Source organism: Halichoerus grypus, chromosome 6 (assembly GCF_964656455.1).
Source record: "Halichoerus grypus chromosome 6, mHalGry1.hap1.1, whole genome shotgun sequence".
In the NCBI taxonomy this organism is placed as follows: Eukaryota; Metazoa; Chordata; class Mammalia; order Carnivora; family Phocidae; genus Halichoerus; species Halichoerus grypus.
Genome location: NC_135717.1, coordinates 40,933,007 through 40,960,335, shown reverse-complemented (window position 1 = coordinate 40,960,335; position 27,329 = coordinate 40,933,007). Strand labels below are relative to the sequence as shown.

The 27,329-nt window shown below is 42.1% G+C and overlaps 1 protein-coding gene across 13 annotated transcripts in view; it reads right to left on the bottom strand.

Annotated features, from left to right (window-relative positions):
• The window catches only part of ZMYND11 (zinc finger MYND-type containing 11), a 130,296-nt gene that overhangs the window by 87,665 nt on the left and 15,302 nt on the right, over positions 1-27,329 (bottom strand). The window contains exon 1 of one of the 13 annotated variants that reach the window (XM_078075067.1): positions 5,324-5,342. The exons of the other annotated variants lie outside the window; for them this stretch is intronic. The gene's annotated coding sequence lies outside the window, so the exon portion shown is untranslated. Of the gene's footprint in view, positions 1-5,323; positions 5,343-27,329 lie in introns of those variants that run through there. 13 annotated transcript variants of the gene reach the window in all.

Sequence of the window (27,329 nt, the reverse complement as noted above, 5' to 3'; positions counted from 1 at the left end):
TATGGTTTTAATTCTTCTGTTTAGGTCATTGATCCATTCTGAAATCTTGTCTATGGTGTAAGGAAGGAGTTCAAACTCATTCTTTTACATGTGTAAATCCAGTCATCCCAGCACCATCTTTTGAAGAGACTAGGCTTTCCTCATTGAATGGGCTTGGTATCGTGGTCAAAAATCAATTGGCCAAACTGTGGAAAGCAGTATAGAGGTTCCTCAAAAAGTTAAAATCAGAACTACCCTGCAATCCAGCAACTACACTACTAAGTATTTACCCAAAAACACTAATTCAAAGGGATACATGCAAACTGATGCTTATAGCAGCATTATTTACAACAGTCAAGTTATGGAAGCACCCCAAGTGTCCACCTATAGATGAAGGGATAAAGATGAGGTGGTATATATGTAACAATGGAATATTATTCAGCCATTAAAAAAGAATGAGATATTGCCATTTGCAATCACATGGGTGGAACCTGAATATATTATGCTAAGCAAAGTAAGTCAGTCAGAGAAAGACAAATACCATGATTTCACTCATATGTGGAACTGAAGAAACAAAAAAGCTAAGGAAAAAGAGAAACCAAGAAATAGACTCTTAACTATAGAGAACAAACTGATGGTTATCAAAGGGGAGTTGGGTGGGGGATGGGTGAAATAGATGAAGGAACGCACTTGCTGTGATGAGCACTGAGGGATGTATGAAAGTGTTGAATCGTACATAGTACTGAAACTAAATATAACTAACTGAAACTGAAATTAATCTGAAACTAATATAACAGTGTATGTTAATTATGCTAGAATTAAAATTTTAAAATAGGCCAAAGATGTATGAATTTATTTCAGAATTCTAAATTCCATATGTCTATCCTTACATCAGTACCACACTGTTTTGATTACTGTAGTTTTTATTTTTTTTTTACGATTTTATTTATTTCTTTGACAGAGAGAGAGAGACAGCGAGAGCAGGAACACAAGCACAGGGAGTGGGAGAGGGAGAAGCAGGCTTCCCGCTGAGCAGGGAGCCCGATGCGGGGCTCGATCCCAGGACCCCGGGATCATGACCTGAGCCGAAGGCAGACGCTTAACAACTGAGCCACCCAGGCACCTCTGATTACTGTAGCTTTGAAGCAAGTTTTGAGACAGGGAACTGTGTGTCTTCCACTTTGTTCTTCTTTTTCAAGACTATTTTGGCTATCCAGGGCCCTCTCAAATTCCACATGAATTTCAAGATCAGCTTTTTCATTTTGGGGGGGGCGGGGGGGGGGAAGAGAGGAGGCCATTGGAATTTTCATGGGGATTGTCCTGAACTCTATAATGCTTTGGGTAGTATTGTCTTCCCATTCATGAACCCAAGATGTCTTTCCACTTATTTTGGTCTTAATTTCCTTCTGCAATGTTTTATAATTTATAATGTACAAGTTTCTTCCTCCATGGTTAAGTTTACTCCCAGATATATTGTTCTTTTGCATGTTAATGTGAATGGAACTGTTTCCTTAATTGCCTTTTCTAATTGTTCGCCGTTGGTGTTACTGAAACACAACTGATTACACCCTACAACTCTGCCAAACTTGTTTATTAGTTCTGGTAACGTCTTGTGGATTCCTTTTGAATTTCTAAATACCTGATCATGTCATCTTCAAATATAGTTTTATTGCTCCTTTTCCAATTTGGATGCCTTTTCTTTCTTTTTGTTGCCTAATTCCTCTGGCCAGAACTTCCAGTAGTATGTTAAGTAGCAGTAATGAAAGCGGGCGTCTCTGTCTTGCTCCTGATCTTAGGGGGAAGGCTTTCAGTCTTTCACCACTGTCTACAGTATTAGCTTGGGTTTTCATAAATGCCCTTTATCATGTTGAGGAAGGTCCTACCAGTCCTAGTTTTCAACTTGAAAGGATTTTGTCAAATGCCTTTCTGCATCGATACAATGTTTTTCTCCTTCATTCTACTAATGTGATACATTACATTGATGGATTTTCTGATGTTGAGCCTTGCATTCCTACTATAATTTTCAACTGGCCATTGTGTCCATTTGTGTCCCCCCACAAAATTCATGTGCTGAAAACCTAATGCCCAAGGTGATGGTATTAGGAGGTGTGTCCTTTAGGGGATGATTAGGTCATAAGGGTTGAGCCTTCATGAGTGGGATTAGAGGCCTTACAAAAGTGGCTCCAGAGATAGCCCTGGCCCCTTCCACCGTGTAAGACAGGAGAAGTCAACAGTCCACCTTGTTGCAAGGCCCTCACCCAACCATGCTGGCACCCGGAATGGATGTCCAGCATCCACAACTGTAAGAAATTAATGTCTGCTCTTTATAAACCACCCAGTCTGTGGTATTTTGTTACAGCAGCCCAAACAGACCAAGATGCTGGTTTTAAAATCATTTCATAAAATAAAAATATTTTAATCACAATAAAATAGACATACCAGAAATAAGCTGTGATGTAAGAAAAATGAAAATGATACAGTGAAGAGTTTTTTATGAATCTGAATTTATTCCCTTTAAAGGACTTATCTTTGACTTTGATCAGTCTCTGAATGGGTGTTTGCCATGAACCAGAGATAGTATTTACCCTAAAATTATAAAAACGATGAGCTACAACCATGTTTTTATTAACAATATTTGAAAGTTAGGAAAAGAAAAGCTGTGAAAAACTGAACTTCTCTTATTAATTTATACCTGCCCTTTACAAAAAAATATACATGTAATTACTACACTTTGAATAAAATTGAGTTGCATATGACCAGTCAGGTATATGTGTTCATTAACTGTTAGATCTGGAATAAAAATTACTAAACAGAATGTTACATTCTTGTAATAGCAAAGTACCTGCCCATGAGAACCTGAACACCTGAACTGAAAAGAAAAAAATCTGTGAAAGGCATCAAAGAACTAACAAACATTGAAAACTTACAGAATTTAAGATCAAGGAAAACAAAAAACCAAGAGGTAAGTCACATTTCTCCTATATAGGCACCTGGCAATTCTGTACGAGCAGCTAAGAACATGAGCAAATCTTTGAACAGATACACAGCTAAGAGGATTAAAATTAGAATTGAGTGCCTGGTATGGGAGGAGGGTAATACTGTAATCCCCCAAACTTTAAGTTTGGACACCAAAGGGCTGCAACCTAGGAGTAAGAAAACTACAAAGAATTCAATCTTCACATATAAAATAATTACGTAGCAAAAAATGAAAGTAGCTAATTAACTACAAAATTAACTACCGTTTTTCTTAGACTTCAAATCATCTCAACTGCTGATGAGATTAATGTAATCTAGGACTACTGGGGCCCCTGGCTGTCTGTCAGAAGCAAATACGAATCCTCTCTGGATAACATCATCCTGAATTTCACTTCATTCCTATAATTTTTCATTACAGTATCTAGAACACATGTAAAAATAACCAAACCCACAAAGAGTAAGACGATATCACCAAAGGGCAAGAAAAGCAAAACAAAATTAGAAACAACCTGCAGGAAGAGGTGTAGATGGTACGTTATTAAACACAACCTTTAAAATAACAATGCTTGATATGTTCAAGAAATTAAAAGAGTCATAACTTCAGCAAAGAACATGAAATGAAAAGAAGTTAGATGGAAAGGACAGAATTGAAAAGGTACTAAAACTAAAGCACTCCATGAGTGGTTTACCATCAAATCTGATACAGATGAAGAGAGACTTCATGAACTGGAGGGTTATTTTCAAAAGGAAGTAGCCAAAGAAAGCATGGATAAACAAGAGTAGAGACACACATGGACATAATAAGGTCTAACACATTTCACTTCAATCCTAAGAACAGAAAGAGGAAGACTGAAGAGGAACTGACTTTCAAAGAGATAGTGGCTGATAATTTTCCACAACTGGCAAAGAGTCTCAGAATCAAGAGTCATTCCCAGAAAACAAAAGCAAGTGAGCAGACAACTACACCTAGGCATTTCACAGTAAAATTGCTCCAAGCCAAAGATAAAAGGGAAGAGATAAAGTCACCAGGGGAAAAGCCATACTACCTTCAAATGAGCAGTAACACAACTTCAGGTGGACTTGTCAAAACAATGGATGTCAAAAGATAATGAAATAATGTCTAAAAAGTTCTCAAAATAGTTGCCAATCAAAAATTCTATGCCCGCAAAAATGAAAGGTGAATATAGTTTATATAAAGCAAGACTTCGTCACAGTAGTCCCACAATATAAACAGTGGAGATGTTCCTTGGGTAGAAGAAGAATCCCAGGTGAAAACTCAGATTGTAAAAACGGACACAGAGCAAGGAGAAAGGAACAGATGTAAGAAATCTAAGTAAATGCTGAGTGTACAAAACAACAATGTCTTCTAGATTTGGAACACACACAGAATTTAAGTATTTAAGTTCCTTGCATTATCTGGGAAAAACAACTTATATGAGACCTTGATACATCAAGGACAGAAGTTACTGCCTCTAGAGTAATTAATAAAAGAACAGTTAGTAAAAGAACACATAAATATCAAGCTATTAGATGGGGGAAAAGAGAATACAAAATGCTTTATTAACACCACTCCCAACAACAAGAAAGAAAGAAAAAGGAGCAAGATGGATAAAAAACATATTATGGTGACAAATTAAAACCCAAACATATCAGTAATTACATTAAATCTAAACAGAGTAGCTTCAATAAGAGACAGCAATTTTGAGCCTGGTTTTAAGACAAAAACTCAGCTATATGCTGCTCTCAAAAGACAAAAATATAAGGACACAAAAAGTTTGTAAAGAAAAGAGTAAAAAGAAAAAAAAGTACCATGCAGAAATATTATCAAAAAGAAAGCTGGGGGGCGGGGGGGCGGCACCTGGGTGGCTCAGTCGGTGAAGCATCTGCCTTCAGCTCAGATCATGATCTCAGGGTCCTGGGATCGAGTCCCACATCAGGCTCCCTGCTCCCTCTCCCTCTGCAGCTCCCCCTGCTTGTGCCCTCTCTCTTTCTCTAATAAATAAATAAAATCTTTTTAAAAAAGCAAGCTAAGAAGAGTGTAATAACTAAGTATCACTAAGGAAAAACGGTCATTTTATTATAATTAAAAAATTCAACTTATTAGGAAATAGTCTAAGGTTTATGTACTTAACATATTGTCAAATATATTTGTCAAAACAATTGACAAAACAAAGAAAAACAGACAAATCCAATCATAACAGATTCTAACATCTCTCTCACAACTGATAAAAAACTACTAAATACATAGAAAATTTACAAAAACATTTAAGAAACCTGACCTAATCTATATAAACCTCTTCAGTCAACAAGTACAGAATGCACATTCTGTTCAAACACATACAGAATGTTTACAAAACTGATCACATACCAGGGAGAGCAGGTCTCAACAAATTTCCAAGGACTGAAATGATATAGTTTGCTTTCTGTCCACAGAACTGAAGAAGAAATCAGTAACAAAAGATAACACAAGAATTCCTATGTTTTTGGAAGCTAAAAAACATACTTCTAAATAACATATAGGTCACTGAAAAAAGTCACAATAAAAATCAAGAAATGTAACAAAAGGAATGAAAATATAATGAAAGGAATGAAATACTAATCATCAAAAGTTTTAAGATGTACTTGAAATTTACAGCCTAACTGCATACATAATGGGGGGGGGACTAAAAAGCAATAATCTAAACATCCATCTTGGGGCGCCTGGGTGGCTCAGTTGTTAAGCATCTGCCTTTGGCTCAGGTCATGATCCCAGGGTCCTGGGATCGAGCCCTGCGCATCAGGCTCCCTGCTCGGCGGGAAGCCTGCTTCTCCCTCTCCAACTTCCCCTGCTGTGTTCCCTCTCTCGCTGTGTCTCTGTCAAATAAATAAAATCTTTAAAAAAATAAAAATAAAAAATAAACACCCATCTCAAGAAAATCTAAAATAAAAAATTAAACCAAAAAAGTGGAAGGAAATTACACACACACACACACACACACACGGAACAGAAATCAATGAACTACACAACAAACATACAAAAGACAGATTCAATAAAAGGAAAAGCTGATTCTCTGAAAAAACAAAATTGATAAACCCCTGGTTAATCTACCAAATGACTACCAAAACAGACACAAAAAGAAACAGAAAACCTGAATAAGTCTTTATCTATTAAAAAAGGTTAGACTAATGATTAAAACCTTTCCTGCAAAGAAAAACTCCAGAACCAAATAGCTTCCACCTTGTAGTCTACCAAACATTTCAAGAAAAAAAAAAAAAAACCACCAACTTTACAGAAACTTTCTGAAAATAGAAAAAGAGGAAACACGTCACAAATTGTTATGTGACAATAATGTAATAACCCTGATATCAAAACCTGAAAGGGACACTGAGAGAAAGTTATAGGCCTATGTCATTCATATTCATGAATGCAAAAATTCTAATAAAAATATTAGCAAATCAAATCCAGAAATACATAAAGTACAATACAGTGTGACCAAGCTTGTTAGAATCCTTGCAGTTCACCCATTAACAGAGTAAAGGAAAACAATAAAATCAACTCAATAATGCAGAAAAACTATGGATAAAATTCTTCATCCACTCAAAGCAAAATAGGAATAGAACGGAAACTCCTTAATCTGAAAAAGGGTATCTACATAAAACCAACAGCAGAAAAACCGGACTCAATGAAAAGATAAAAGTTTTAGCTCTACAAATGAGAATGAGTTAAGATACCCACACTCACCACTTCTATTCAACATCATACTAGAAGACCTAGTCAGAGCAATAAGGCAAGAAATAAGACATATATGGACTGGAAAAGAGTAATTAAAACTGTCATTCAGAGATGACATGCTTCTCGCTATAGAGAAATCCAAAAAAATCTGCAGATGAATTATTAAATTAATAAATGTCTTCAATAATATCAGGAGATCAGAGAGGAAGTGGGGCTTATGCACATCTCCTGTCTCTAATTCTCAGAATTGTTGAACTCAGCTAAAAGCCAAGGCATCTGCTGCATGTTAGAATGGACAAAAGTGAGGGGCACCTGGATGGCTCAGTCAGTTGAGCGTAGGCCTCTCGATTTTGGCTCAGGTCATGATCTCAGGGTCCTCAGATCAAGGCCTGCGACAGGCTCCACACTCAGTGGGGAGTCTGCTCGAGAGTTCTGTCTCTCTCCCTCTGCTCCTCTCTCTGCTTGCACATGCTCTCTCTCTAAAAGTAAATAAATCTTAAAAAAAAAAAAAAAAAAGATTGGCCATAAATGCACTTCCTGCCTAGCAGTAGCCCTAGCAACCAATCAGGTATAGATTAAACTATAGCCACACCAGCACCAATCACATTTCGTTCAAAACAACTTATATAAATTCCCTCTTTCCTCTTTAAAACCTCTAACCTCCTTTATCTCTCCAGAGCACACTACTGATTTTAGTCAACTCTATCTCCCAGATGGCAATCCTTAAGATTCCAAATAAATGCACACATTTTAATTTGGAGGTTGCAGTTTTGTCTTTCGTTGGTCAACCCTAATAACAATGAGTAAATGAAAAAAATTAAGATATTATTTACAGGGGCGCCTGGGTGGTACAGTCAGTTAAGCATCAGACTCTTGGTTTTGGCTCAGGCTATGATTTCAGGGTTGTGAGATCAAGCCCCATATCAGGCTCCACGCCCAGTACAGCATCTGCTTAAGCCTCTCTCCCTCTGCCCCTCTCCCCCCAAAATAAATAAATCTTTAAAAAATATATTACTTACAATATCACCCAAAAAAGTCAGATCTAGGAATAAATCTAACAAAAGATATGCAAGATCTCTATCCAGAAAGCCACAAAACACTGAGAAAAAGTAAAAATGACTTAAATAATGGAAAAATGCTTCATATTCACAGATTATAAGATTAGTTATTATAAAAATGTTCTTTCCCAAACTGATTTAAAATTCAGTGCAAATCCAATAAATATTCTAGTAGAATTTTGTGTGTAAATTAACAAAAGGGTTCTGAAACTTACATGGAAATGTAAATGGTCAAGAATATTTATATGGAAATATAAATGACCTGTAATATAAAATTAAGTAACAAGGCCATAATGAATAAAATATAATTGGAAGATCTGATATCATATATCAAAATTTATTGTAAAGCTACAGCAATTAAGACTGCGTCAAATAAGGATTTGGTGACAAAGAGTCATAAATTCATGGAAATAACAGAGAACTCAAGAAAAGACTCATGCGTCCATGGACACCAGACTTACGTGACAAAGAAGGCACTGCAGAGCAATGGATTTGAGGTGACGCTTTCCATAAACAATGCTGAGTCAATTAGATACCCATATGGGGAAAAGAAAATCAGACAACCAGTACAACACACAGCAAAATTAATTCCCAGTAGATTATATAAACATATAAGCTTCTAAAGAAAGTGTAGCACACTATTTTAATGATCTTGAAATGGGGAAAGCTTTCTTATATAGGAAACCCACAAACAGCAAATTGCTAAATAGGACATTAAAATTAAAAATTTCTTTTTAAAGCGGTATCATTAGGACAGTAAAAATTAAAAAGACAATACCAAGTACAAGCAAGGTATGAGTCAAAGGAATTGGCATACTCTGCTAATTGAAGTCTAAATTGGTACACTGCTTTCGAAAACAGTTTGGAATTATACATTAAAGTTGGATGCTCTACTCCTAGGTATATATACTCAACAGAAATGCATGTACATGGTCACCAAAATACACGTACAAGAATTTCAAAGCAGTGGAGGCAATTGGGTGGCTCAGTCAGTTAAGCATCTGACTCTTGGTTTCAGATCAGGTCGCGATCTCAGGTCACGAGATCCAACCCTGCCCTGGGCCCCACACTCGGCACAGAGTCTGCTTAAGACTCTCTCTCCCTCTGCTCCTCCCCCCACCACCTCTCTCGATCTAAAATAAATAAATAAATCTTTTTTAAAAAAAGAGAATTTCAAAGTAGCAGTATTTGTAATAGCCCCAAGCTGGAAGTGACTCAACGTCCACTATCGTGGACTGGATGGAAGTATCATGGTTTAGTCATACCATGAAACATAGTAACAACTACATAACAATGAAACTGAATGAACTAACTAAATGTAAAGGAAAGCCACTCACAAAATAATACATGATAACCAAACACAAAAAGTTCAAACACAGCTGATCAGAGAGGATCTAAGATCAGAGAGGTGAGGACAAGAAGGAATTCTCTTCTCTGGGGTGAGGGCACATTCTGCAATGCTGTTAAGAGTCTGTTTCTCAGGGCGCCTAGGTGGCTCAGTCAGTGAAGTGTCTGCCTTCAGCTCAGGTCATGATCTCAGGGTCCTGGGATCAAGTCCCGCATGGAGCTCCTGATCAGTGGGGACCCTGCTTCTCCCTCTGCCTCTGACCCCACTAGTGCTTGTCTCTCAAAGAAAAAAGAAAAAAAGAGTCTGTTTCTCCACCTGGATTGTGATTATATGGGTATATTTACTTAGTGACAATTCACTGAGCCATGCATTATGCTAATATTGCCAAGCTCACATTCCTTTGTTTTTCTTCCAAAATTTTTTAAGAGGGAGAAGGTTAACATAACATAAACAATATCCTTATCCGTATTTATCCACTGAAAACATTAATTCACTGAAAAATAACATTTATTAGTTAAGTAAATCACAAATCATTCTCTACACACATATCATTTTGCATATAACTACAGGAAAGAAACTGGGACTTATAAACACTGAAGAGCTATTGATAATTTTGTATTCCTTGCAAATTGCCTTAAAAAGTTAAAACACCAAACCATTTCCATCTAGACTGTGTATCTGCCAATTGATGTTACAATTAAAGAAAAAGACTGAATCACACACTAAAGTGTAAGTCTGTGTGTCTTACTCCCTTGAAGCTAAGCCAGACTGAGCTTTCACAAAGAGAAGGACTGCCACAGGACAGATTCCAAGGACACCCTGACAATCAGAGAGGGGAAAGTAAACTCCATGAAGATCTTCTGAGGGCAGATGTGGAATGGTGAAGATAAATCGACTTACTTGTTCTCTTCCACTTATTGCATACTCGCTCGAAGGAAATGCAAACTCTACTTTCAAGAAATTTCTGAATTATCATAATAGTGCATCTGTCCTAAATTTATGTGGTGCTGGACCCCTGGGTGGCTCAGTCGGTTAAGCATCTGCCTTCGGCTCAGGTCATGATCCCAGGGTCCTGGGACCCAGCCCCACATCGGGCTCCTTTTCAGTGGTGAGTCTGCTTCTCTCTCTCCCTCTGTCTGCTACTCCCTCCTCCTTCTGCTCTAAATAAATAAAATCTTTTTTTAAAAAAATGTACGCGACGGGCGCGTGGGTGGCTCAGCTGGTTAAGCGACTGCCTTCGGCTCAGGTCATGATCCTGGAGTCCCTGGATCGAGTCCCGCATCGGGCTCCCTGCTCGGCAGGGAGTCTGCTTCTCCCTCTGACCCTCCCCCCTCTCATGTGCTCTCTCTCATTCTCTCTCTCTCAAATAAATAAATAAAATCTTTAAAAAAAAAAAAATTATAAAAAAATGTATGTGGTGCTTCCCTTGTTCAGTCACTGAAACCAAAATGCACCACAAAGGAGGGCGGTGGGAAGTGGGGAGTGATGATGGCAGGGGCCTCTAGAAACTCATCTGCCCAGAAAACAGCTCATTGTTGGAAAATGTCAAACCAAGGTGCTTTGGGTTCATGCAATCTTCTGGCTTTATGTTCTTAGACCTGAATCGATGCCTAAAAGGACCATGAAGCCTTTAAAAGGTATACGTTGCACTCAATTCCTGGCGTAGGACCATCAGATCTGTAAATGGACCAGTTAAAAGACTATCCCTTGAAAATGTAATGGATTTATTAGGGAAATGTAAATCAAAACTATATAAGATAAAGTCAAAAAGGAACCTTTTAATAGATTTTTGTGGTTTTAAGTGACTTTTACAGTAGTCTTTGCAGTAATCATTTATTGCCAGTAGACTATTTTTTTCTATTAAGTTAAAGGTACAGATCATTCTATTTGAGTTTTTAAATCCCACTTTAAAGTAGGATAATTTTTATGACATATATTAGTCTTCAGTACGATCAACACCGAGATTCAAGTTCTGGCAGATGCATCACCCAACACCAGCCAACAAGGAACCACCAGAACCACCACACGATTTAGCCCACAAATCTGAAAAGCAACACATAATCTTCGCAGAAAACATGTAAGCAGCACAAAGTCAAGTGTTTTTCCTACTGTTACGCCTCATGGAATTTTATATACTTAACAGTCCACTTCTAGGAGAAATAATAAGAATACTTCACTATAAAGATAAATTTACATAGAATCTAAGACTAAGACTTTTAAATAAAGCCCTGTCTGAACATGTGTATCTTCTGCAACTTGGCAAATGAGTCTGAAAAGCCATGAGAAATTCTGATGGACAACTACTGTGCAATCCACATAAAGTCCGTCTGTGTCGATGAGGACACAGGTGTCAGGACCAGGTGGGGTCAGGAGTTCTGGGTCCTAGGTTCCGCCTGCCTCTAGCTGGACAGCAGGACACCGAGAGCCAGGGGTCTGTCCGTCTGCCTCCCGTCACACTGCCCGCACACCTACAGGGCCAGCGCCGTGCCCTGGAGACAAAATGCTCACCCTCGGGGACAGACGGCCTGTGCGGGAGGAAAAGGGGGGCCAGCTGCACTTACAGCTGGGCTCCCTCCACGTCCTCAAGCTAGCTGCTGTAACCACCCTGTTTGCAGAGCTTCTGTCCTCACCCAACACCTTCACAACCTGTGGATAACGTCTGTGTCTGAGTCTGCAGAACCCACACAGCAGGAGTCACAACTATCAGGACACCTCTGTGCTGATTCTTGGCTGTGCATGAAGGTCAATGGCCTTGTTCAGAACAAAACCTAAAGTATTCCTCCCGCTCCTACGTCTGTCACAAATCCTCACAGCCACCACTCCCACATGCCACGGTCAGAACCCAAACCATCCCTGACGAGACCCCTCATGCCACGGTCAAAACCCAAGCCACCCCTTGGTCAGAACCCAAACCATCCCTGACGAGACCCGTCATGCCACAGTCAGAACCCAAACCACCCCTGACGGGACCCCACATGCCACAGTCAGAACCCAAACGACCCCTGACGAGACCCCACATACCCGAGTCAGAATCCAACCACCCCTGACGAGACCCCACATGCCACGGTCAGAACCCAAACCACCCCTGACGAGACCCCACACGCCACGGTCAGAACCCAAACCACCCCTGATGAGACCCCACACGCCACGGTCAGAACCCAAACCACCCCTGACGAGACCCCTCATGCCACGGTCAGAACCCAAACCATCCCTGACGAGACCCCACATGTCACGGTCAGAACCCAAACCATCCCTGAGCGGAACCCACATGCCACAATCAGAACCCAAACCATCCCTGACGAGACCCCTCATGCCACAGTCAGAACCCAAACTATCCCTGACGAGACCCCTCGTGCCACGGTCAGAACCCAAACCATCCCTGACGAGACCCCTCGTGCCACGGTCAGAACCCAAACCATCCCTGACCGGACCCCACGTGCCACGGTCAGAACCCAAACCATCCCTGACGAGACCCCACGTGCCACGGTCAGAACCCAAACCATCCCTGACGGGACCCCACGTGCCACGGTCAGAACCCAAACCATCCCTGACGAGACCCCACGTGCCACGGTCAGAACCCAAACCATCCCTGACGGGACCCCACGTGCCACGGTCAGAACCCAAACCATCCCTGACCGGACCCCACGTGCCACAATCAGAACCCAAACCATCCTTGACCGGACGCCACATGCCACAATCAGAACTCAAACCATCCCTGACAAGACCCCACGTGCCACGGTCAGAACCCAAACCATCCCTGACCGGACCCCACGTGCCACGGTCAGAACCCAAACCATCCCTGACAAGACCCCACGTGCCACGGTCAGAACCCAAACCATCCCTGACGGGACCCCACGTGCCACAGTCAGAACCCAAACCATCCCTGACGGGACCCCACGTGCCACAATCAGAACCCAAACCATCCCTGACTGGACCCCACATGCCACAGTCAGAACCCAAACCATCCCTGACGGGACCCCACGTGCCACGGTCAGAACCCAAACCATCCCTGACTGGACCCCACATGCCACAATCAGAACTCAAATCATCCCTGACGGGACCCCACATGCCACCGTCAGAACCCAAACCATCGCTGACAAGACCCACAAAAACACCCTTCCCCGCGGCTACTGGCCAGTAAAGAGAGCCTGTACGTGAACGGGGCTCTGGCTTCTATGACCAGGAAGAGCTCATCTGATTGCACAAAAGGTTCAAGAGGAGGGACGGGGGAGCCAGAAAGGCAGTGGGAGGCAGGGGCAGGCGGGAGAAGCCTGAGGGGAGAAAAAGCAAAAGGAAAGGGAGGCCAACAGGAGCTCTGGAAAATAATTTTTTTTAGGTTACCCCTGGCTACAGTGTACATAATATATCAGAGAGGAGAAAAGATCACCGGGACTTCATTTTGGGAATCAAAAACGAGGGCGAGGTGAGTGTCAAGGTTTCTGGCTTACACAGCACACGGAGTCGGGGTGTTTCCAGCTGAGGTGTGACTGCAGAAGGTAGTGCTGTGTGCTCTGATTTTGGACCTCCCAAGTCTAGGTATCTCTGAGACATCGGTCCTCAAGTGCGTGCGGACCAGGTGCTGAGGAGCTGAGAGCATGAGCTGACCAAAACCATCACTGCCGAACAGGAAGCGGGGCAGAGACCCTGGCCCAACATCTAAGATGAGACCAAGGACATTCGGCCTGGGGAGAGAAGACGTGACCGAGGGGCAGATCCAAAAGTCCGTGCAGACAGGATGTCAAGGAGTGTGGAGTGCTGCTGAGAAGCCCCAGAAAGAACTGAAAAGTGTGCACCTGATTTAGCACAACACAACACTGGTGACCTCCAGCAAGAGCCAGACTGGAGTGGCTTAGGGAGTCCATGGAGGTGAAGGAGCAGAAATGGCAAAGAGAACACACCGCAGAAGACTAACCGAGAAAAGGGAAAGATTAGATGGAGTTGCTGGAAAGAGATGGACATCACGTGGTCTGTGGTTTGTTCAAAATTTATCCTCAGTTTACTTAAATACATAAGATTTGTTTTAACCACCCAACTCTGCTATCCTAAGGCAATCACTGTCAACCACCTTTAGTCTTGCTTTTTGGTACTCACCTCAGTATCTGTAAATCACGTGATTACCCCACCCTGTCAATCTCTTTCACGTATGTTCTTCCCCCCACCCTCATTCTACCTTTCATCTTCTCAACAGTTATACCACAATTTCTGGCTAAGTCAATACTACTTGGTGTGTACATCTTTAGGACAGTGCAAACATTACTGAGACACGCACAGCTTCCTCCTCTCCATGCTCTGACCCACACATTTAACTGCTCCCCCAGGATCCTGTGTACCACTGGGACCCCAGCAGGATCTTCCCTGGGCAGAGAACAGGGCGATCATCTCAGGGATCATCCGGGGCCTGCAAACCATTCACAGATCTGTTTCACTACTGTTCACAATGGGAATGCAAGCCCAGGAGCTGGTGCTCCATCATGGCCAGATGGAAGTCTAGACCTCCTCATACCCCCGTTTTCATGTGGCATCACCCATCTCTGTTGGGCCTCGGTCAGAACGGCTCTGGTCCGCCCTTTGCAGATAATACACTTCATGAGTTCTGCAGGACAGGAGAGAGTAGGGGCCGGGTGGAAGGTGCTGCACGGACCAAGACAAATCACCCTGTTCTTGACCCCCCACCATCCACCCTGCCACCAGAGCAACCTGCTGCTTCTAATTCCTGAGATTTCCATTACTGTGGGGCCCAAACTGGCATGATTCTGATCCTACCCTCCTTAGGCACTTAGCTATCCTGCCTGCTAAATCAAAAAACACTTCACACATTTCTTTCCAGTTTACAAAATGCTTATGACATCTCTTCTATGCTCTAGGCTATCTTCCCTTTTGTCCTCATAGGTTTACATACTTTACTCTTTTTAATAGGATTTCAGGAAAGAATACATGTTCAATTCATCATGTTTTGCCAAAACGCACATTTGAACTTTTATTTCAAATGCGAAAGACTTGAAAATGTTTTGAGATCCAGGAAGAGGATTCACTTGAAAGGCTAAGGTTGACTATCCAAGAGAGAAGGACTATATAGCCTCTCTGGAAAGCCAGAAGATGAATCCAAACCAGCGAAGGAATAATTAGCCTTTACTATGAACATAAAAACATATGCAATTGAGCGATAATTCTAGTCAGATTTGAAAAGATGAGTACTTCCAAATCCAGAGAATACTAAAGAAAACATTCTCTATTTGAGAATATCCCATATTACTGAGATCAATACAAAAGAGTTAGTAAAAGGACAGTACTCAATTTTCTATTGCTCAATCATATAAAGTGGGGAAATAATAATGGCCTTAGAGTTAGCTTCAAGCCTTTGAAAAATACAAACCACTAACTATGTGCTCACACAAAACCTGCACTCTACCCATCCGAGCAGTTCTCACAGAGCACATTTCTTGTAATTGCTTGTTGGTTCTTCTTCTTTCTTCACTGTGTGTTCTGTAGGATAGAGGCCCATCACCGTCCACACCATGTCCTACAAGCCTGACACACAGAAGGCATTCGACAAGTATTTGTTGTATGACTAAGTCTGAATTTAGTAATCCCAAAGTGCAAAATACCATAGCCTGTGGAGGCAAATAAATAAGCATATCTAAATAGAAATTTGGGGTGCAGATTGGGTAATGAGAACTTTTCCATTTTGAAGAACAAAGCTGGAGGCATCACACTCCCCGATTTCAAACTGTATTAGGATAGCTAACACTGCCGTACAGTATGTTTGAAAGTTGTTGAGAGGAGATCCTCAGAGTTCTCATCACAAGGAAAACTCCCTTTTTCTCTTCTTCCTTTACTTCTTTTCATATCTGTGTGAGATGATGGGTGTTAACTAAACTCTGTGGTAGCTGTTTCATGATGTAAGTCAGTCAAACCACAATGTGTACACCTACATAGCACCCTGTCAATTACTTCTCAGTAAAACTGGAAGAAAAATCCTTGAAGACAAAAACAGTATTACAGAACTATCGTAATCAAAAAGGTATGGTATTGGCATAAAGACAGGCACACAAATCAATGAAACACACAGAGAACCCAGAAAAAACCCCACACATATATGGTCAATTACTTTACAGCAAAGAAGCCAAAAATACACAATCGGGAAGAGGCAGCCTCAGAAACAAGACAGCCACATGCAAGAAGAATGAAAATGGACCACTATCTTACATCATACAGAAAATCAACTCAAAATGATTAAAGATTTGAACCTAAGACCTGAAACCAAAAAACTCCTACAAGAAAATATAGGGGTTTAGCTCCTAGACATTGGTCCCTTGGTAGTAATTTTTTTTTTTTTTGGCACCAAAGCAAAGGCAACAGAAGCAAAAATAAACAAGTGGAACATCAAATTAAAACAGCTCCTGCAAACATACCCCCCCACCAAAAAATGAAAAGGCAACCTACAGAATGGGGGGAAATATATGCAAATCAGACATCTGACTTGGGGTTAATCTCCAAAATACATAAAGAACTCATGCAACCCCCCAAAAAAATAAATAAAAATAAATAAAAATGTTAAAAAAAGGACTCATGCAACCCAACAGAAAACAAACAATCCAATCTAAAAATTAGCAGAGAATATCTACATAGGCATACCTCCTCTTACTGCACTTGACTTTATTGTGCTTCACAGACACTGCATTTTTAACAGATTAAAGGTTTGTGACAACTCCACCAGCACACACTCTCAAATAAATAAAATCAAATAGCTGTCTCAGAGAGATACCTACACCTCCATGATCATTACTGCATTATTTACAACAGCCAAGACACGGAAAGGATTTGTGTGTCCGTGGACAGATGGGTAAAGAAAATGGGATACACACACACATACACACACACGCCCGTGCACACACACTCCCCGGAAAGCTATTCAGCCATAAAAATGGAGGCGGGGCGTCTGGGTGGCACAGTCGGCTGAGCCTCTGACTCTTGGTTTCAGCTCAGGTCATGATCTCAGGGTCCCAGGATAGAGCCCGGTGTCGGGCTCTGCACTCAGTGTGGAGTCTGCTAGAGATTCTCTCAAATAAATAAATCTTTAAAAAACCAAAATGGAACAAAGTCCTGCCATTTGTGACAGCATGGATGGACCTTAAGGGCATTCTGCTACGTAAAATAGGTCAGAGACAAGTACTCTGTGATCACGCTTACATGTGGAAGCTTAAAAAACACAAGCTCAGAGACACAAAAGGGGTGAAGGAGGTCAAAGGTCAAAAAGCACAAAGGTCCAGTTCTAAGATACACAAGTCCTGTAAACTAGAGCACGGTAACCACAGTTAACAATACTTCATTATGTATTTGAAAACTAAGGGAGAGTAAACCTTAAAAGTTGTCATCACAAGGAAAAAACCATGTACGTGAGGTGACAGAGGTTAACTTACTGGGGTGAATCATTTCACAATAAATGAATGTATCAACTCCTCAGGTTGTACACCTACAACTAATATAACATTCTATGTCAACTCTATCTACATCAAGACATGTCTTTGTGCATTTTGGGCATGGCAAAAACACACATGCACACACGGAATGACCAAACGCACAGCTCTGCCATCTACTGCAGATTTCATCATAAAATGGAAGTCTGCAAAGAATCAAATTCTGAAAGAGATTTGGGTTGTAAACTCTTATAAACAACTGATTAAACAAACAAAATGGGCATATCATCTTGATCTAAAAATTCTGGAACTGCAATGTGAAACCCAAACTGTTAGTTCTCCTGCTTTCCCTAAACAATTTCAGTTTTATATGAAGTGGGTAATCTATCCAACTCTAATGAGTATTAATGTACAGAAATTCTTCTATTAACTCTAGTACTTTACACTTCTAACAGCAGCATAAATATAAAAAGCTTAAACTTCCTAAAATGTGAAAACTTTCTGTTCAAAGAAGAAACAAACTTTCCCTTTCATAAGAATGTCATCTGCAAACAAAAGGGAGTAAAGCTAGTAACTACTCATTTCTGTGGGGACAGAAAGAACTAGAAAGATGTCAAAGACTGAAAGATTATGGGGCGCCTGTGTGGCTCAGTCGTTAAGCGTCTGCCTTCGGCTCAGGTCATGATCCCGGGGTCCTGGGATCGAGCCCCGCATCGGGCTCCCTGCTCGGCAGACAGCCTGCTTCTCCCTCTCCCACTCCCCCTGCTTGTGTTCCCTTTCTGTCTGTCAAATAAGCTAAAAAAAAAAATCTTAAAAAAAAAAAAAAGGCTGAAAGATTAAAAAGATTAAAAGAGGGGCAACCCTCTCGGGTCCCCTTCCTCTTCAGGAGCTTTGTACTATCACTTTGCTATTGCTCAATTAACTTTGCTTTACTGCCCACCACTCTTCTCCTTGTCTACCTCTTCATTCTTCAAAGCAGCGTGACAAAGAACCATGGGCACCAATGGAAAAGAAATCCTGTAACACCTTCATTGCTCATACCTAGGCCTTCATTGCCCTACACCAGGACCCTGACCTAAGGACCTCTTGTAGAACATGTTTGGTCAACAACCAGGCTAGTAAACTCCCTTCTGACATATTGGATGATAATTACCTAAATATACCTCCTCCAAATAAACCCAGGCCATCCCTTGCAAAGGGGACACTAATTCACTCTTCCTCCTCCTAATAGATGTGGGGGTTTCTCCCTCATTTCCCAGCATAATGGCTATAATTGGAGCCAACTGTGGTTAGTCTTTAGGGGACTTTAAGGAATATTCCCAAGCAGCTGCTGAAACTCCCTTTGTTTTGGGGAAATTCCCTGTCTTCTCTGGTCCAACATGGACTGCATATTTCCACTTTGGTGGGAAAAACCACGGTGTCTGCTCATCTGTCTGAGCTGATGAGGTTTAGAATCGGGAACTCTTTCTTTGCCTTTTGGTGGCATCTCACCTCCTTCCTTCCCCTCCCCCTCCTCCTGTTCTGCACCACCTTGGGTGGGGCCTGTAGAGCTGGCTCCTATACCTCAGGCCCCATGGCTCCTACCCTAGCTATCAAGGAGTGAAGAGCACCCCCCGGACTTAACACCAGCAACTTCAGACTTCTCCACCAGTGTTTCAGGACACCATTGGAAACATTGGTTATTTGACCAAGGCTTTGATTGGAATGTCATATTTAAGAGACATGCATAGACTCAGATCTGACCAAACAGCTTTAAGAAACTAAGGTCGACTTTATCAGACCTGGAGCCAATAGAGCCCCTTGGATATGTTGGCCTGATACCTTGCTCACAGAATTCCCAGCAGCCTTACCAGTGTCTCCCTTCCTGGTGTCAAGACTCCTTCACTGACATAACTTCCAGCTGACAAATGATCCTTTCTACTCTAGGAGGTTCATATATGCTGCCCATGTTGGATTCAGTTGCTCCCACCTTTCACAACTCCCCTATACATTTCTTGACTGACCAATAACTGACCCATAGGTAGGGACGTCTCTATGCCCCTGTTCAGCAGGAAGAAGTTACAGAAGATGAGACCTTCCACCTTCAACAACCTTAAAGATTTCAGGGTCAAAAATTGTTCAGGTGGAAATGATGAGGGAGCAGAAGGCAAGCTGAGCACAAAGCACCAGCTCACATCCCACAACCTGCCCCCATGCCCAGGTGGGATATATGTGACATTCCTCAGGTACTGTTGACTGCCCTAAAGCTAAGGGAAGGAAAACAATGGTTAACTTATAGAGATTCCAATCCTGCAGGACACGAGTCTCCCTCAGCTTACAAATGTCTTAGTGATTTATAAGAAAAAAGCAATATCAATAACCTAACTTCCAGAAGGAAATGTAGATGAAATTAAATGTCCTTATAACCTGCAGCCTGTTGACAAATACTTCAGGTGGGCAGAGTATAATATTCCTCCAGGAAGCTCCCAACTGTCTTAATGTTAATGCCTTACTAGAGGGAAGAAAAACCTTAACTTGACAATAGCAAGGCCTCCAGTATCTTGTAGGTCCTCTGTAGCATATGAAAGTTCTTTTGAAAACCTCCCTTTTTCCTTACCATCCCCAACCCCATAGTATATCATCAGCTACGCCTCACAACCCTGGGGAAGCCATGGGTCCTGTCCCCATGCTTCAATAAAACCACCATTTTGCACCAAAAAAAAAAAAAAAAGATTAAAAGATTGGGTTTTTTTAACATTTTGTAATGTAAAACTAATTAAAAAGAGCACAAATGCCTCTCTCCTTACAGAGCAAAGATATAGAAGTATCCCATGGAAATATTATATAACAAAGAGGTGAAAATATTTGCTTTTAGACAATACTCCTAATTTTGCGTTCCCATATTGTTGAGCCAAGGGAATTTTTTTTAACCAGTAATCTAAACTGATGTTACCATTGGAAATTTATGAAATTACAAGCATATACATTGTATTTTTGTCATAATTTTGTTTTCTAGAGATTTTTAAGTTAATTCCTGTTAACACAGTGTAATATTAGTTTCAAGTGTACAATGTAGTGAATCAACACTGCCATCACCTGGTGCTCACCACAGGTGCGCTCCTTCATCCCCATCACCTGTCTCCCCCACCCTACCCCCCACCACCACCTCCCCTCTGGTGACCAGCAGTGTGTTCTCTGTAGTTCAGAGTCTTTGTTTCTTTTTCTTTCCTCATTTGTTTTTTCTTCAATTCCACATGAGTGAAATCATATGGTATCTGTCTTTCCCTGACTTATTTTTGCTTAGAACAATACTCTCTAGCTCCATCCACTATGTTGCAAATGGGAGGTGATTTCTTAAATACTTTTTCTAAAATATTTTGAATACCTAAACATTAACTCTTTAATATTAAAGGAAACTACTGTTAGCTATCTACAGCAGTTCACACTAAAAGCATGCCTAATTTTGTTTAATGAGCATAAAAGAAAATAGAGAAGCAGCTCTACGATCAAGTCTCTTCAGTAGAAAATGCTTTCATGATGTGCTTCTTTTAAAAGCCTGTCCTCTAGTCATCATGCATCCAGGGTCTATGAACACCTGCTCCTTGCCAAGCACTGCTCTAGGTACTTGGGCCATCATGGACAAGTCAGAAAGGTTGGGGCGGGGGGGCAGACAAGAAACTAAAAACGAGATGAATTCGGATAGCACCAAGTCCTATGAAGGAAACAAGGAGAAGGCTGCAGCAATGGGTTAATTTTGTGTGTGTCCCAGGCCATAGGCACTCGGATGGCTGGCTAGACACGGTCTCTGGGTGAGATTAACACCTGAATCCGTGGACTCGGCAGACTTCCCTCCCCACTGTGAGTGGGCCTCCCCTGATCCACGGGGGGCCTGGGCAGAACAAAAGGCTGAGGTAGGAGGGAGGTGCCTTTCCTTTCTGCCTGTTAAGGTGGCCATCTCCTCTCCTCTCCTGACTTGGAACAGGGATTTACACCATCAGCTCCACTGGCTTTCAAGCCTTTGGACTTGGCCAGGAGCACACCACCGGCTTTCCTGGTCTCCAGCTTACAGGTCTTGGGCCCACCCCCCACCCCCAGCCTCCATAAACACACAGCAGAGCCTTCACGATAAATCTCCGTTTGTGTGCGTGCACGCGTCCTACAGGTTCTGTTTCTCTGGAGAACCCTGCCTAACACAGCTCCTCTGCTTTGGTTGGTCAAGTTGCTATGGTAGTCCTTAGTGTTTGCTCACCAAATGCTTGCAGTTCTTGTCCCCGGCACTGGGAGGACTGCACTTCCCCGCTGTCTTAAAACTAGGCTTGGCCATGTGACTAGATTTGGCAAATGGATTCCGAGTAAAAAGGATCTATGCCAATTCTATTTTGGAAGATTTAGAATCTACGATCTGCTATGCTTTTTTTCTTTATGCCACGGGTAATAACAATGCTCCAGATGGGGGCTGTGTCATCCTAGGTCCCAGAATGAGGACAGTGCACAGCAGAGCTGTCAGGCAATCTATGAGGGATGCATCACATGAGGAGGAATCATTGTTCTTCTACACCACTGAGATGTGGAGGTCGCTTGTTACTGCAGCAGAACCTAACCAATCCTGACTCTCCTAGAAAATTAAGGAGATTCTATTTGAGGTAAGACCTGAATGATGAAAAAGAACCAGCTGTGCAAAGGGAAAACATGTATTTTAGGCCACAATGGGAAATCCTTGGATGGGGTACAGACAGGAGTGGCAACAGAATCTGATTTAAGAAGGTAATCCTTAGATGACAGAATAGAGATTTTTCTATTCTACCCCCTTCTCTAAAAGTAACAAACAAAACCAAACAAACATTTTTTTTTTTAAGATTTTATTTGACAGAGAGAGACACAGTGAGAGAGGGAACACAAGCAGGGGGAGTGGGAGAGGGAGAAGCAGGCTTCCCACCAAGCAGGGAGCCCGATGCGGGGCTCAATCCCAGGACCCTGGGATCATGACCTGAGCCGAAGGCAAATGCTTAAGGACTGAGCCACCCAGGCGCCCCCAACCAAACATCTTTGATGAACATATACTCCACAAAAAATGGAAAAAGATAAGATACAGGAACTACAAATGTTCTGGCCAAACAGAGATCAAATTTACGCAGGGGTTTAATGATGAGAAGCAAGCCACCTGCCTACAACTTCACAAACGGATGGAAACAGGAAGCAGCAGGTTTTGGGATAATCAGGGATGCTGAGTAAATGGCCTTATTTAATAGACTGGACAAGAAGCAATTCGACTCCTGGATCTGTAGCGTTATCGGGTTCAGTTAGATGGCTTACCCATCTTCACCCCTGAGGAAACAGGGGATATAGGCTATGAATATGGAGAACCAGAAAGTACAGCCAGCAACAAGAAGGATGCTGGGGAGATATAGACAACAAATAGGAGGCTAAATAAAAATCTACATGATGAATTGTAAATACCTGGCATCTCCTTTCTACCACCAAATTCCAGGTACCTGATCTCAAGCTCAGGCAAGAGGCCAAATGAGAACTTTCTGGAGAAATTAAATTATCTCAGAGAAAGGACCTTTTTTTTTTTTTTTAAGATTTTATTTCTTTATTTGACAGAGAGAGACACAGCGAGAGAGGGAACACAAGCAGAGGGAGTGGGAGAGAGAGAACCAGGCTTCCCTCAGAGCAGGGAGCCCGATGTGGGGCTCGATCCCAGGACCCTGGGACCATGACCTGAGCTGAAGGCAGATGCTTAATGACTGAGCCACCCAGGCGCCCCAAAAAAGGACCTTTAGACACTGACGTTTGAGGGAACCTAAGAAACAGCCATCTGGCCCCTGACATCCCTACAGTAAAGCCCATACACAATTTCAACTAGCTTTCTAGTGCCTCACACTTCAATATGGACAGACAGCCAAGGGTCACCAGACACTGGAGAACAGCTTCTCAGTAAAAGAGAAAAAGGTCATTTCATGCAAACAGAAAAGGGGGCGGGGGGAAAGGGGACTTAAACAGAAAATGCAGGAATAGTAAGGATTTTCAAAATACACATAACTGATGTCAAAGAGACAGAAAAGAAATTGCATCTATGAACCCATAAACAGAATACTATAAACAGGAATATTGAGAAAATTTTTAAAGATGATAAATAACACGTTCCCTTAAAGGAGTAGAAGATAAAGTTGAGGCAATGGCCTACAGAGTAGAACAAAAAGACAAGAAATGCACAATAGGAGACCAGAGGAGAGAATCTGACAGGTCATATGCTATCTGAATAACTAGAGTTTCAGAAAGAGACTCTGGAGGGGAGAAAAAGATTCAAGAGAAGCTCGTAGCACTGAAGAGCAGACAGAAAGGGCCCGTCAGGCGCCTGGAGCAGGAATGGCGGGAGGACAGGGAGCAGAAGTGCCTCCAGGTTGCCACAACTGTGGGGAGAGGCCACACACTGGGATGTGTCTGATTCTCAACCGCAATGTGCAAGCCAGGAAATGATGGGTGAGCACCTTCTAAATTCTGAGGAAAAATCATTTTCTTTTTTTTTTTTTTTTTTTAAGATTTTATTTATTTATTTGACAGAGAGAGACACAGCAAGAGAGGCAACACAACAGGGAGAGTGGGAGAGGGAGAAGCAGGCTTCCCGCTGAGCAGGGAGCCCGATGCAGGGCTCGATCCCAGGACCCTGGGACCACGACCTGAGCCAAAGGCAGACGCCTAATGACTGAGCCACCCAGGCGCCCCAGAAAAAATCATTTTCAACACGGATTTCCATTAACTACTCAAAGGATCAACTAGTGAAGTTTGAATTTTTAGTGAAGAGACTTTCCATCTGCAGACAACTAATATGAATAAATACACCATAATCAAGGAAGCCCCGGGAATCCTGTGCTGTCCCAGAACAGGACCAAATACAGGAAGCAGACGGAGAAAACTGCTGGGCCAAGCACTCTACAGCTGACCCCGAGAGACTCCAGTCCACATCAGACAGAGCACGAGAGGGGTCAGGGTAAAATGGAGACTATCTTAGATTTAATAAACACACAAACTTATACTATAAACAATAAACAATACATATAAGTTTATGGATATCCTTGCAGAAATCTTAAGTAAACTTTTTGCAAGCAGAACCAAACAGCACATTAAAATAAATGCAGTTTTCCAGGAATGAAGTGATGGTTCGACCTTAGGAAACACATGAACATAATTAATGAGAAGAACTTAGAAAAATGTGATCACCTCCGTGGGTGCTGAAAAAGGGCTTGACAAAATTTAACATCCATTCATGTAAAAAACACAAACTGAGGGATACTATATGTACATATACATGTATATACCGACAAAGCCAGCATTACTGAAGAAATATTAGAGAATTCTCTGCTAAAATAAAGAGTTATGGGTCCTCACTACATCCGTTCTTCTTGAATTCTGCACTGGAGGTATTTTCCAATGCAGGGACACAGCAGGAAACAATCAGAAGAACAGAAATTAGGGGGGTCGGGGGGGTAGCACTATCTCTATTTGCTCATGATGCAGATGGTATGATTATGCATCCAGAAACGTAAAAAGAATTAATGAAAACTACAACCAAAATATTTTATTTAATAAAATGGGATAAAAAAGTAACATGTAGCAATCAACACCTTCATGTGCATGAACAATAAAGTTAAAAGAAATATAAAAATGCATCCCATTTACAAAAACAAAAGATAAAAGAAACTGAAATATCTGAGAGACACCAATACGGTGAGAATTATAAAATGCTCTTGAAAAACATAAATGTATAATTGAATCGATGGAAAGATCTATCATGTTCTTGGGTAGAAAGGCTCAGTATCACCAAAATGCCAATTCTTCCTATGTTAATTTATAAGTTAATGCAATTTCAATTACAATACTCAAAATTATTTTTTCTGGAGCAAGAAAACATTTTTATAAAAGTTCATTAGGAAGAATAGCAAAAATTTCCAAAAAAAGAAAAACAGTAAGAGCTAGCCCTAGCAAGAATACACAATTATTAATAAATACAATTAATACAGTGGGGGTACCAGCACATGAAAAGACAGATTAATGGAACAAGATAAAAAGTTCAGATTTAGCCCCAAGTGCTTACAGAAATCTATTCGAAGAGTAATCTACTCCATTTTAATTAAACATTTCTCGCCTATCAGACTAGCGGAAATAGAAGAGCCTGGCAATATCCTCTATGTACCTGCAGAGCAATCACCATCCTCTTACCCTGCTGGTGGGAACACAAACGGCAGTCTTCATGTGAGGGAAGGTGGCAGTAACCACCAAAATCGCTTATGCATTTACAATCACAAATGTTATGTGCACAAAGCCATTTATCACAGTGCTCCCTGCAATACTGACTGCTTCAATACAGCATGGGGCGCCCACACAGTGGGGTACAAAGCAGGTGTAAAGAAGAATGAAGCGTCATGTAAAAACGCAAGGAAGAAGTAGGCTTCGTGAAAATTAGAAGCTTTGTGCTTCACAGAATACCATCACTAAAGTGAAAAGACAATCCAGAGAAGGGACAAAATATTTGCAAATCATATATCTGATAAAAGACTTCTATGCATAACCTTAAATTTGTTAAAAAGACAACCCAATTAAAACATGCGCAATGACATGAACAGATATCGGGATACAAGGAGACATTTCTCCAAAGAAGATAAACAAATGACCAATAAGCACATGAAAAGATGTCCAACATCATCAGTCATTAGGAAAACGCAAATCAGAACCACAGTGAGATGGCACTTCACACTCCTAAGACGACCAGCTGCGAACACACAGGCTGGTACCTTCATGCGGGAAACGAGGCAGATGCTTTTAAAATCTCTCAGCTGCTTCTCAAAAGAGGAAGGAAGTTGGCTATGACCTAGCCAATGACGAAGAGAATTGGAAAGGTGTTGGTCAAACAGTATAAACTTCCGTTGGAAGATAAACAAGTTCTGGGGATATAGCGCACAGCACCGTAATTATAGTTAACCATACCATATCATACACCTGAAAGCTGCTGAGAGGCCAGATCTTAAATGTTCTCACCACAAAACAGAAATCATAATTATGTGATGTGATGGAGCTGTTGGCTAACTCCATGGTGGTAATCGTATGGATATATGTAAGTGCATCCAATCAACACATGGTACACCTTACACACCGCCATCATGTCAATTCTACCTCCATAAAAAGGAAGGAAGCGCTTACACGCGCTATAACGTAGAGGAACCTCGACAACAGTATGCTCAGTGACAGAATGCGGACACAGGAGGCCACATGAGGCAGGCATCTACCCACAGGAAACATCCAGGATGGGCCAATCCGCATGGACAGCGTGCGGGGGGGGGGGGGGCAGCGCACAGAGGAGGGACAGCGCACGGAAGGGGGACAGCGCACGGAGGGGGGACAGAGTGCGGGGGGACAGAGCGTGGGGGGACAGAGCGCAGGGGGGCAGCACACAGAGGAGGGACAGCGCGCGGAGGAGGAGGAGGGACAGCGCGGAGGGGGACAGCGCGCGGGGCGGTGGGGGACAGCGCACAGAGGAGGGACAACGCGCGGAGGAGGGGCAGCACGCGGAGGAGGAGGGGGGACAGCGCGCAGAGGAGGGGGGACAGCGCGCGGAGGGGGGACAGCGCGCGGAGGAGGGGGGACAGCGTAGAGGAAGAGGGACAGCACGGGGAGGAGGGGGGACAGCGTGGAGGAGGGACAGCACGCGAAGGAGGAGGACGGACAGCGCGGGGAGGATGAAGACCCTGAAGGAGGAGGAACAGAGCCCAGAGGAAGGACAGCACCATCTTAAGAATGTGCTAGAAACCACTGAATTGTGCACTTAAAACACAAGTCTCAGAAACCAAAGGACATATCGTCTT